Source organism: Marmota flaviventris, chromosome 15 (genome assembly GCF_047511675.1).
Source record: "Marmota flaviventris isolate mMarFla1 chromosome 15, mMarFla1.hap1, whole genome shotgun sequence".
Taxonomy (NCBI): domain Eukaryota; kingdom Metazoa; phylum Chordata; class Mammalia; order Rodentia; family Sciuridae; genus Marmota; species Marmota flaviventris.
In genome coordinates, this window is record NC_092512.1 from 77216426 (window position 1) to 77227305 (window position 10880).

Sequence of the window (10880 nt, forward strand, 5' to 3'; positions counted from 1 at the left end):
ATAATATTAAATATAATCTACACCAGAACCCAGAAATCCTGCTAATATATAAATTTTACTCAAGAGTAATGCATATTCATGTGCACAAAAGACTTGTTTAATAAAATATTGTAGTAGTTTTATGCATTATAAAGTGAAGCCCAAATATCTATCAAATATCTATCAGTTGGATAAGGGAAAAACAAATTGAAGTGTATTCATACAATGGAATACTATTCATCAATCAAGACTGAGAAATGTTGAGACAGGCTGCTACATGAATGAACTTCAATCACTTGATTCTGACTGAAAAATGCCATAAAAAATGTCTATATTCTGTGTGAATCTGTTGATGTGAATTCTAGAGCAAGCAAGATTACTCTATAGTGACAAAAATCAGAACAGTGGCTGCAACTGGTGAGGTGGGTTGGGGATTGGCCAGGAAGGTCAGGGGAACATTTCTAGGGTTTAAATGCTGTACGTGTTCTTTGCATAGTGTTATATGGGTGTTTGTAATTGTTGAACCTTATTAAACTAAACACTTATCATTTTTGTTATTTTACTGTGTGTAAATTTTATCTCTATTTTAAAAGTTGTTTAATTTTATTTTTATTCGGCAAATAATAATTGTGTATCTATTACAGTAGGATGTTTTGATATGTTTACAATGTGGCATGATTATATCAAGTTAATTAATGAAACTATCATGTCACATACTTGTCGATTTTTTTGTGGTAAGAACATTTAGAATCCACCGTTTTAGCAATTTTGAAATACACAGTGCATTAGTACTTGCAGTCCATTCTGTGCAACAGTTCACTAAAGCTTATTCCTCCTACCTAACTGAAACTATAACCTTTTGATCAACATCTCCTCTTTTCCGATACACTTCCTTCCCCCAGCCTCTGGTAACCACTTCTCTATGAGTTCACTTTATTTGCAATTCCATGCATAAGGGAGGTCATGGGGCATTTGTGTTTCTCTTAATATAATATCCTTCCGGTTCACCCATGTTGTCACGAATGACAGGATTTCCTTCTGTTTAAGGCTAAATGGTATGCGTATGTGTATATGTATTACATTTTCTTTATGAATCCATCCAATGATGAACACCTAAGTTGCTTCCATATATTAGCTATTGTGCATAGTGCTGCTATGAACATGGAAGTGCAGATATCTCTTCTGCATGTTGATTTCAATTCCTCTGGATATGTAACCATAAGTAGGGATGCTGGATCATATTGTAATTCCATTTTTAGTTTTCCAAGATGCCTGTGCACTGCTTTTCACATTGACTTTATCCGTTCACATTTGCACAAGCAATATACAAGTTCCACTTTTTCCCTACCCTTGCCGACACATGTTACCCATTGTCTTCTAATAATAGCCATTCCAGCGAGTGTGGGGTGATATTCCATTGTGATTTCAATTTGTATTTCCCTGATGATTAGTGATGGTGAACATTTTTTTCCATATATCTGTTGACTATGTCTGCATTTGATACGTATCTGTTTGGATCAAGAGCCCATAATTTTGATTGGGTTGTTTACTTGCTATTGAGTTGTTTGCATTTCTTGCATATCTTAGATATTATTCTCTTACCACATGTGTGGTTTGCAGATTTTTTTTTTCCCCAATCCATGGGTTGTCTCTTCACTTTATTGTTTCCTTTGCTGTACAGAAGCCTTTTAATTTGATTCAATATCATTTGTTTATTTTTGCTTATGTTGCCTGTACTTTTGTTATTTTTATTTGAATAAGGAAGAAAAATGTATGGAATATCAAAAGCTGAACACAAATAAAATTATATTAATAAAAATACTGTTAAATATTTCCAGTATTAGCAAATAATGTGAGATTTTAGGGTAAAAAAAAGAAAATCCCCTATCCTAACTCTTTTACCCAAATCTAATAAAGACATTGAAAAAGAATAGCAACGAACACATTTATACATGAATATAGATGCAATAATATGTGGATGCAAAACCCACAAAATAACTAGATGTATAATATTCTAAATTCATGTAAGTTTTTCTCTAGGAAGGATATTTTCTTAGTAAGAAACCTATCAGTATAATCTTTTACATTATGTTAAATATAAAATTGTATATCAATAGATCCTAAAAACTCATTAAAATTATTTACAACCATTTCTATTTAATGGAAATTACTTAAACATATTAAATAATATTTAAATACTAATAGTAGGTATAATACTAAATTTTAAAACAAAAATCCCTTTCATTTAAATCAAAATGTAGAGAAAGGTATGATTTAAGTCCCACTAATATTTGACATTGCCTGGAATTTCCAGGAAATAAGATGAGAAAGGAAAATGAAATAATTAGACTATTGGAAAATTAGAGCTATAACTATTTCTATTTTTGCTGAGATTACATTTGTATATATAAAAGACTTATAGAATTATTGAAATTAAAAATAAAATCAAGTAAAGTGAAATGGATACAAAATGCTTATTCAAAATGCACAGCTTTTACTTCAATAATGATCAGAATTTGAAAATTAAAATGTAATTCAAAATGCCTGGTAAGTTCCTGAGGAAAGAGCTGAGTCAATTGAAACCTAATGCACTAAGAGAAAGAACAGAGGTAATTTAAACATCAGTTCCGGTGCTGTGGATGTAGCTCAGTGATAGAGGGCTTGCCTGTCATGTGGGAAGCCTTCGGTTCATCCCCAGTACAAAAATATAAAATAATAAAATAAAATAAGTCAATTCTCCTTTAAATTCCAATTAGCCTTATAATGGGAAGACATTTCAATGAAGTTGCATAAACTTATCTTGAAATTCATAGGAAAGAACACATAGTTAAGAATAATGAAAAGTAGGAAAAAAGAAAGAGAGAACTGATTTTATCAAATGCTAGAACACTGTAAAGCCAGTGTGGAAAGTAGCACAGGGAAACAGAATAGAAATCCAAAAAAAAAAAAAAAATCCCAGAGTACATGAAAGATAAAACATAATATTCGATTTTATTGGTGGAGAAAAGTGGACTAATTATTTAATAACTATTGACATTCTTAGACTCTGAATTCAATCTTATCCCATACAGGAAAATAAATTTGACATGGTTTCCAAATTTGCCTAGGAAAGAACATCAGAACAGTACTCCATCTTTGTGTGTGACTTCCTTGTGATTCAGCAGATGTATTAAATAATTAATTTAAAAAACCTGATGTAACTCTGTAAGAAGAGAGTTTTCATACTCTATTATAAATATAGGTAAAATAGAGGGATGGGAAAAAATCTTATTCAAGACAAGAAATCCAGAGATATGAAAGTAATAAACATAGTTGGTTAAAAATCAAAATGTCATAAATGAGTCAATGTTATCAATATACTTTGAAGTAAATGGCAATGCAGATGAGTAAAAAGGTTTATCTCCATGAAGCCTCTCAAACTGTTCAGAGAACAGTGAACTATGAACAAGAGAGCAAGAATATGAACAGGTAATATCATAAAATGATAAATCCAAATGGACAGTAAGAAGACTAAAAGTGACTTTCTCAGCCTTCAGGAAAATTTAGATGATGATATCACACAGCTCACCTTTTCTATACATTGCTTTGGCAAAAAAACAAAACAAACAAAAAAAAAAAAAAACAACACTTTCTAATGGCAGGGATGTAAGGAGAGAAGGATTCTAATACATTCCTGGGCAAAATGTGAATGGTTATTTATGATATTTTTGTTTTAAAGCTACCAGTATCTATTAATAGACCTATGCCCACTCCATCATATCCATTCTAATGCATTTGTAGCATCACAGTAAAGATATTGGAACAAAAAGATTTGTGCTCATAATATTTTACTCTTAGTAATTCAAATAAAACTACAAACAATTTCCTTTAATGGAAGAAAAGTGTGTAAAATTAGAATATCTTCAATGCATGGATTTTTACACGGTCTTTAAAAACACATGTAGTTGCACATGTAGAATTGATGTGATTAAGTGAGAAATGCAATATGTGAAAATTATGAATAATATGATTATATTTTATGAAAAAAGGTAGAACACAACTCTGATATGTCTAAATATGTATGTCTCAATATAACTGCTATATGTCTGCCCACATATGAAAGAAAATCATTCTTCCAATGTAGACCCTGGAAAATTAGTTACTGATGCTCTCAAGGGAGAAGTCAATCTTCTCACATGAACTAGAATATATTTTTACAGTTGAATTTGACATGGTTTCCCAATTTGCCTAGGAAGTAACATCAGAACAAAACTCCCTCTTTGTGTGTGACTTCCTTGTGACTCAGCAGGTCACCTCCTCCATGTTAGCTTTCATTTCATCTGTAGGTAATCAATGAACGTTATTGAGAATCATTGCCGACATCTATTTGTGAATATGCTTATTATTATCGAGGTGCCTCCAGATTTCAAGTAATTCTGGCAAAGAGATTCCCCTACCCAGGTACAGTTTGGTGTCTGTCATGTTCATTCAGATAGTGAGAAACTGCTGTGACTCCATTTTTGAGAAACCAGCCTCTACCTCAGAGCAAAGCCTGTCCAAGGAAGGGGGCATGACCCTTGTCCTTGGAAAAACCCACAGAGCACTCCTAGGCACATACCCATCCTGTTGAGTTGTTTGTCTGTAAATAACAGGAGAGATCTGTGGCGCCAGGTGTCCTTGACTCATTTAGCCTAGGTAAGGACCCATAGCAACTCCCTAGCAACCACCAATCAGTATGAGACAGGGAAAATATCTGGGATGCCAGATGAGCCCCCAGTAGTTTATGGTGGTTGATAACATGTTGGGAAACCATGTAGTTTAGCATGTACACTCCTCGTGGCCTAAACCAATTAGTTCAAATGAATCCCCCTCTTGTACTAACCAATCACTCCTACCCAATTTGTTCCCACCAGTGAATGTGCTAATCAATGTTAAGAGTTGTTGTTTGACTTTCCTGTGGTGTGGAATGATTTGCTGTGTGACGTTGTGATGCATAGAGTATCCCCCCAAAACCTATAAAATCTCACTGGACAGAGGACCCCGGGACTCACTCCCTGGGACTGCTGAGTCAGGAGCAGTTGTGAGTCCAGGCTGGATCTTGCAATAAAGACTCTTGTGTGATTGCATCGGATTTGTCTCCTGGAGGTCTACTGGGGTCCCATGAATCTGGCATTACAATAGCAAGTGCCCAAAGGCCACTGTCAGCTAGGAATTTAGCAATTACTTTTTTTGGCACCTGAGCCAGGTTTTACAAGGTGATGGTCTGAGAAGCCCTTCACACAGTTGGAGGGGATGGGGTCAGGTCGCTGAGCCTCAGTTCTGCTTTCATCCAGCTTTGTGCCGCTCTCTGGATGGTTCTCACCTGGGTGCTTTGCAAAGTGCTTCCAGGTGCTTTTGACCTAGATGAGTTTGCTTCTGTTGTTTACATAACAGCTTGAAAATGAATAGCCATAATGAAGTCTGTAGCTTTTTAAAACCTAGACATTTTGGATGGTGTCACTAAACAGGAAGTGAGACCCAATTAGTTAACCTTTTCATTACTTAATCAGATGAATACATGCATTGAAAATTGCTATTGTGAGCGGAACCATTTTAAGTATTGGGGACACAGAGTGGAGTGGGAGGAGAGATGTGGAAATCAATCGTGGAAACACAGCCTTCCTCAAAGGGGTGAGAGACCCCTCCACTTCCTACAGGAAGTGGGTCACTTGAACACAAGTGCTGTACCTGTGTTAGAGCAGGACCTGGGGCAGTGGCATCTGAGTACCAAGGACCCATAGATTAAGGGGAGTCACTTGAAAGGGCACTTTTAGAAATAAAGGACTACATTTTATTATTTTGAACAGAATTAAACTCTGAAAAATCTTTTGAAAAGTCTTTAAAAATTTTAAATTGTAATTTAATTCACAAACTTTGATTTCAGTGCATTTCATCTCTGTGATATTGTTAATTCTTCACACTGTTCCTGTTGAAGAGACCATGGCAGTGGTCACAGCCTGCACGTGGACAGCAGTTCAATTTCGAGATCCTTGTCCTTTCGATTATAATGTCAATTCTGTGAAAGCCAAAGTGGGGGTGTTTCATCAAAGTTTTGGGAAGGAGAAGTAGTGATGGCCAGATGAACAGTACTGATTTCTATTTTAATAATTGCTGTCAATAGCAATTATTCTTAATAAGCTCAGGTACTAATTGCTTCAAATGTCAGACCAAAGATAAAAACTGTTTCAATATATTCATCTGTAAGGTCCAGTTCCAAAATTTCCTAGAAACTCTAGAGGACATCTACAGCTCAGCCAGCAGAGCGCTGGGTCATCGGTAGCTAAAATGTTGTCTGCCTCCCTGTTCCAAGATAGCTCTTGACATTATTTTCAAGTGTAAAATTGCATCCTCTGTTTGACCATGAAATTGGAATGCCCTGGTTTTGAAGGCCAAACATGATAATTGAAAGGAACGGTTGCAGGTGTTAACAGAGCCCTTTTCTAAAGGGAAAATGATTAAACTTTTAAGAGGGTATACAACTGAGCAAAATGGAAGTTGGAAAGTAAGATAGATCAGGATTGCCTAGCATGGTCGGCACTGCTGGCTGAGCAGCATTGCTCAGAGAAGATTTGACTTCATTCTGCTCATAGATTTGACTTTATTCTCTGAGGTCAAGAATTTTGACCTCAAGGTCAATTAGCTTTAAGCTTCTCAGTCATCACAAGGTGTAACTTGACCCAGGTCAGCTGTCTGGAAAATTCGTGCCCCTTAATTATAAAAAGGTTTAGGAGAATGCATATATTAGCATAAATTTTTCATTGTCCCTGGAAACCCAATTCAAATCCCCTCCTGCCTAGTGAGAGCGGTATTGTGTGTACATGCAGAAGATGAAGTTCATGCTCACAAGTACAATCACATATGCACATACAGGTCAATGCATAAATCTCAGAAGAACAATTAGCATCCTATTAGCAATTCTATTTACTTTTCCATTGCTGATGACACTCATTTTTAAGAAATGTGAGAACAGAGCAATACACATCATTACCAGTTCATTATGTATGGGCTTACTCAGTGTCTGCTATAAAATGACCTTCAATTCTGAAGGATATCTGAACATTCAAGCACATTCTTATTTACATATACTCACTAATGGGTATATCCAAAGAGGCTGCCCCTTTAAGAACATTTTGAAATGGAGGTTTCCCCTCACAATTAATTGTTTCTCATGTTCATAGTCTTGGCCTTACTCTAGGATTGTTGAGAGATTAGAGGAAGGGATCAACCATTTCCATACAGGTGCTAACAGAGTACTTAAGTTTTTTCTTTGGCTATGAAAAAAGTGACCTGTAAGTGTCCCTCTGGGTCACTGCTGGTGTGCCCTTGTGCTTAGTGTGAGCTCCCTTTGTTGGAAGCACAGTCATCCTGGGAATATCCCATCAACATCAATAGTAAGGATGGTCTCAGTTATAATCTAGATTGTGGGCAAAATTTCCATTCATTTCAATAGGCACATTTCGTAAGAAGGGCTTAAAAAATCTCACGGTCTTTGTCATCAAAGAATCTATTCTGTAAAACCACTACCAATTATTTTAATGCATTAGATAAAAAAAAATGATGGACAAGTTTAACAAGTATAACTCTCTTAAGCTCAGGAGAGTTATAGGTGAAATGCTGTTGGAATTCAGAGAAGGGCTAGATTATTAAGAGTTGCATTAGTGTTAGTGGTGCTATGGGCAAATAAGACTTTTTATTTATGTAATATTTTGTACTTTTCAAAGCATGTTCAAATACACTATCAAAGTTTTTCCTCTAGCCAGTGTGTTGGTGGGCTAAGGCAACAACAGCTGCTATCATCAATGTTGAGCACAAAGGTGAGTGCAGAGCTAACATCCAAATGATGGGGTTGATCTACAGCCGGTTAGAGTCAGAGCTAGAAAGGTTTCTCCTCTACTGATATTTCTATATAAAATGTAATGCCAGATTTGTGGGACCCCAATAGGCCTCCAGGAGCCGAATCCAATGCAGTCACACAAGAGTCTTTATTGCAAGCTCGAGCCTGGACTCACAACCGTTCCCGACTCAGCGGTCCCAGGGAGTGAGTCCAGGTCCTTTGTTCAGTGAGATTTTATAGGTTTTGTGGGGGATACTCTATGCATCACAACATCACACAGCAGATCATTCCATACTGTGGGAAAGTCAAACAACAACTCTCAACGTTGATTAGCACATTCACTGGTGGGAACAAGTTGGGTAGGGGTGATTGGTTAGTACAAGAGGGGGATTCCTTTGAACTGATTGGTTTAGGGCACGAGGGGTGTACGTGCTGAACTACATGGTTTCCCAACATGTTGTCAACCACCATAAACTACTTGGGGGTCATCTGGCATCCCAGGTATTTTCCCTGTCTTATGCTGATTAGAGGTTGCTAGGGAGGTTGCTATGGGTCCTCACCTAGTCTAACTGAGTCAGGGACACCTGGCGCCATCGCAGATCTCTCCTGTTATTTACAGACAAACAGCTCAGCAGGGTGGGTATGTGCTTAGGAGTGCTCTGTGGGTTTTTCCAAGGGCAAAAGGTAGAAGCTGCTGTTATTTATTTATTTTTAAAAATGAAGTCACATCAGTTTCTCACAAACATACTACAAGGGAAGACAGTGGAAAGAACAAACACTTCACTTTGAATTTTCCTTTCTCCTAACCGAGTGTTTAAAACAATTTAACTCTAGATAATACGTTTTAGAAAACAGAGCGAGATGTATTAAAAAGAATCCTGGTTGGAGAGTTAGAACATCAAAGAGATTTGCCAGGCTGATTCACTTCATGGCATTAGGTCAGACATTTAATTTTCTTGTTTTTATCTCATTTTTTAACCTGGAAAATGAACACAATTATATTTTCTTCCTTTCAGTGACAAAGATAGCATGAGGTTAAATGAGTGATAGTATTATCTCTTCATGACATTGATAGTCAAGAGGAAGAACACACAGCCGCATCAATGTTTATAGTGGCTCAATTCACGATAGCCATGCTATGGAACTAACCTAGGTATCTTTCAACAGATGAATGGATAAAGAAAATGTGATATATATTCACAATGGAGTATTACTCAGCCATAAAGAAAGAATGAAATTATGGCATTTGCTAGTTAATGGGTGGAATTGGAGAATAAGTGAAATGAGCTAATCCCCCAGAAACCAAAGGCCGAATGCTTTCTCTGATATGTGGATGCTAACCATGACAAAGGAGGATGGGGAAGGGAGAGAATAAAAGTTCATTGGATTAGACAAAGCGAAATGAAGGGAAGGGAGGGGAGGGGAATAGGAAAGACAGTAGAATTAGTCAGACATAACTTTCCTATCCTTGTATATGAATACATGACCAGGGGAACTCTACATCATGTACAACCACAAGAATAGACTCCTAATTAGAATAGGTTATACATGTGTGTACAATATGCCAAAATGCACTCTATTATCATGCGTATTTAAAAAGAACAAATAATTTGAAAATTTTTTTCTTCTTTACCTAGAAGTAAATAAAATCTCCTATTTTCTTTCTTAACTAAGAAAATAGTTTAGTTCTGCCAAAGCAATTGTTTATTTTTTCCTTCATGTACAGTGTGATCACCAAGTAAATGCATATAAAACATATAAAAACCACGTAAAGGTGCTTGTCAAATATTTGTTTTTAATATAAAACATAAGTCTTGTTTTATTATCTTTTTTTGTATGAACCTGTCTCAATATAGTATTGTACTTCTTATTGTATTTATGTGATATAATTTAATCTGAGGTATCTTCTGGGGATATTTAATAATATCTTGACTTCAAGTATTTCATAATTTTTAAAAAAAATATGTATATTTTTAGTTGTAAATGGACACAACCCCCTTATTTTACTTATTTATTTTTTATATGGTGCTGAGGATTGAACCTCGTGCCTTACACATGCTAGGTGAGTGCTCTACCACTGAGCTACAACCTCAGATTGTCATAACTTTTTTTTGACAGGGTTTTAAGCACAATTATTATTATCTTTTTATTTCTGCTATTGCTATCTCAAATCCCCAACTTACAGAATCCTAATTGTGCCATGGTCACTTTTTTTTAACCATTAATGAGTCTCTTTAGATAGATTTCAGTCTCATTTCCTAAACACCTATAACACTTCTGTCACTGGAATGAACGCTTTACACCCACATAATTTTCACACAAACTCTGTAATGTTTTAATAGGATCTCATTCTGATTGGTGGGAAAACAAAGTATCAGGAATTTATGTAATTTGCCCATATCATATGCATGGTGAGCTAGCAGGATTTAGACAAATTACGGAGCACTTAGGGTGCAAAAATTAACGTAATAAATGTCAAACAATTAGGAAATGGGAAACATTTAAATAGACATTTTATGCAAAGAGAATATACAAAGGGCCAAATAGCATGTGAAAGATGTGCAACAGCATTAGTGAAATGATCATCCAAACCATAGGGAGATACCAGCTCAGACCCACAGGGAGGACTTGAACCAAAAACCAATAAGATGACTAGCAGCACTATAATCAGTAATTCTTGGTGGGAATGTAGAGAAATCTGAACCCTTACATGTTGCTGGTGGGAATATAAAGTGGGATAGTGGGAAAGTGTTGGACAGTTTGCTATGGAAAAGAATTTGACTGTTGCTCAAAAAGTCAAATATAGATTTGTCTCATGAACCAACAATTCTTCTTGTAAGTGCTTACCCAAGAGAACTGGAAACATGACCACACAAAAACTTGTACCTGCATGGTAATTTATATTAAGATTACTGGTAATAACTCCATAGTGCAGACAACCCAAAAGTTTTTCAGTTGGTAAATGAATCAAACAAAATGTGATTTATCCAAATGATTTGGTGATTAAAAATGGGAAATACTAAGACGTGCTACAACATGTATGGACCTT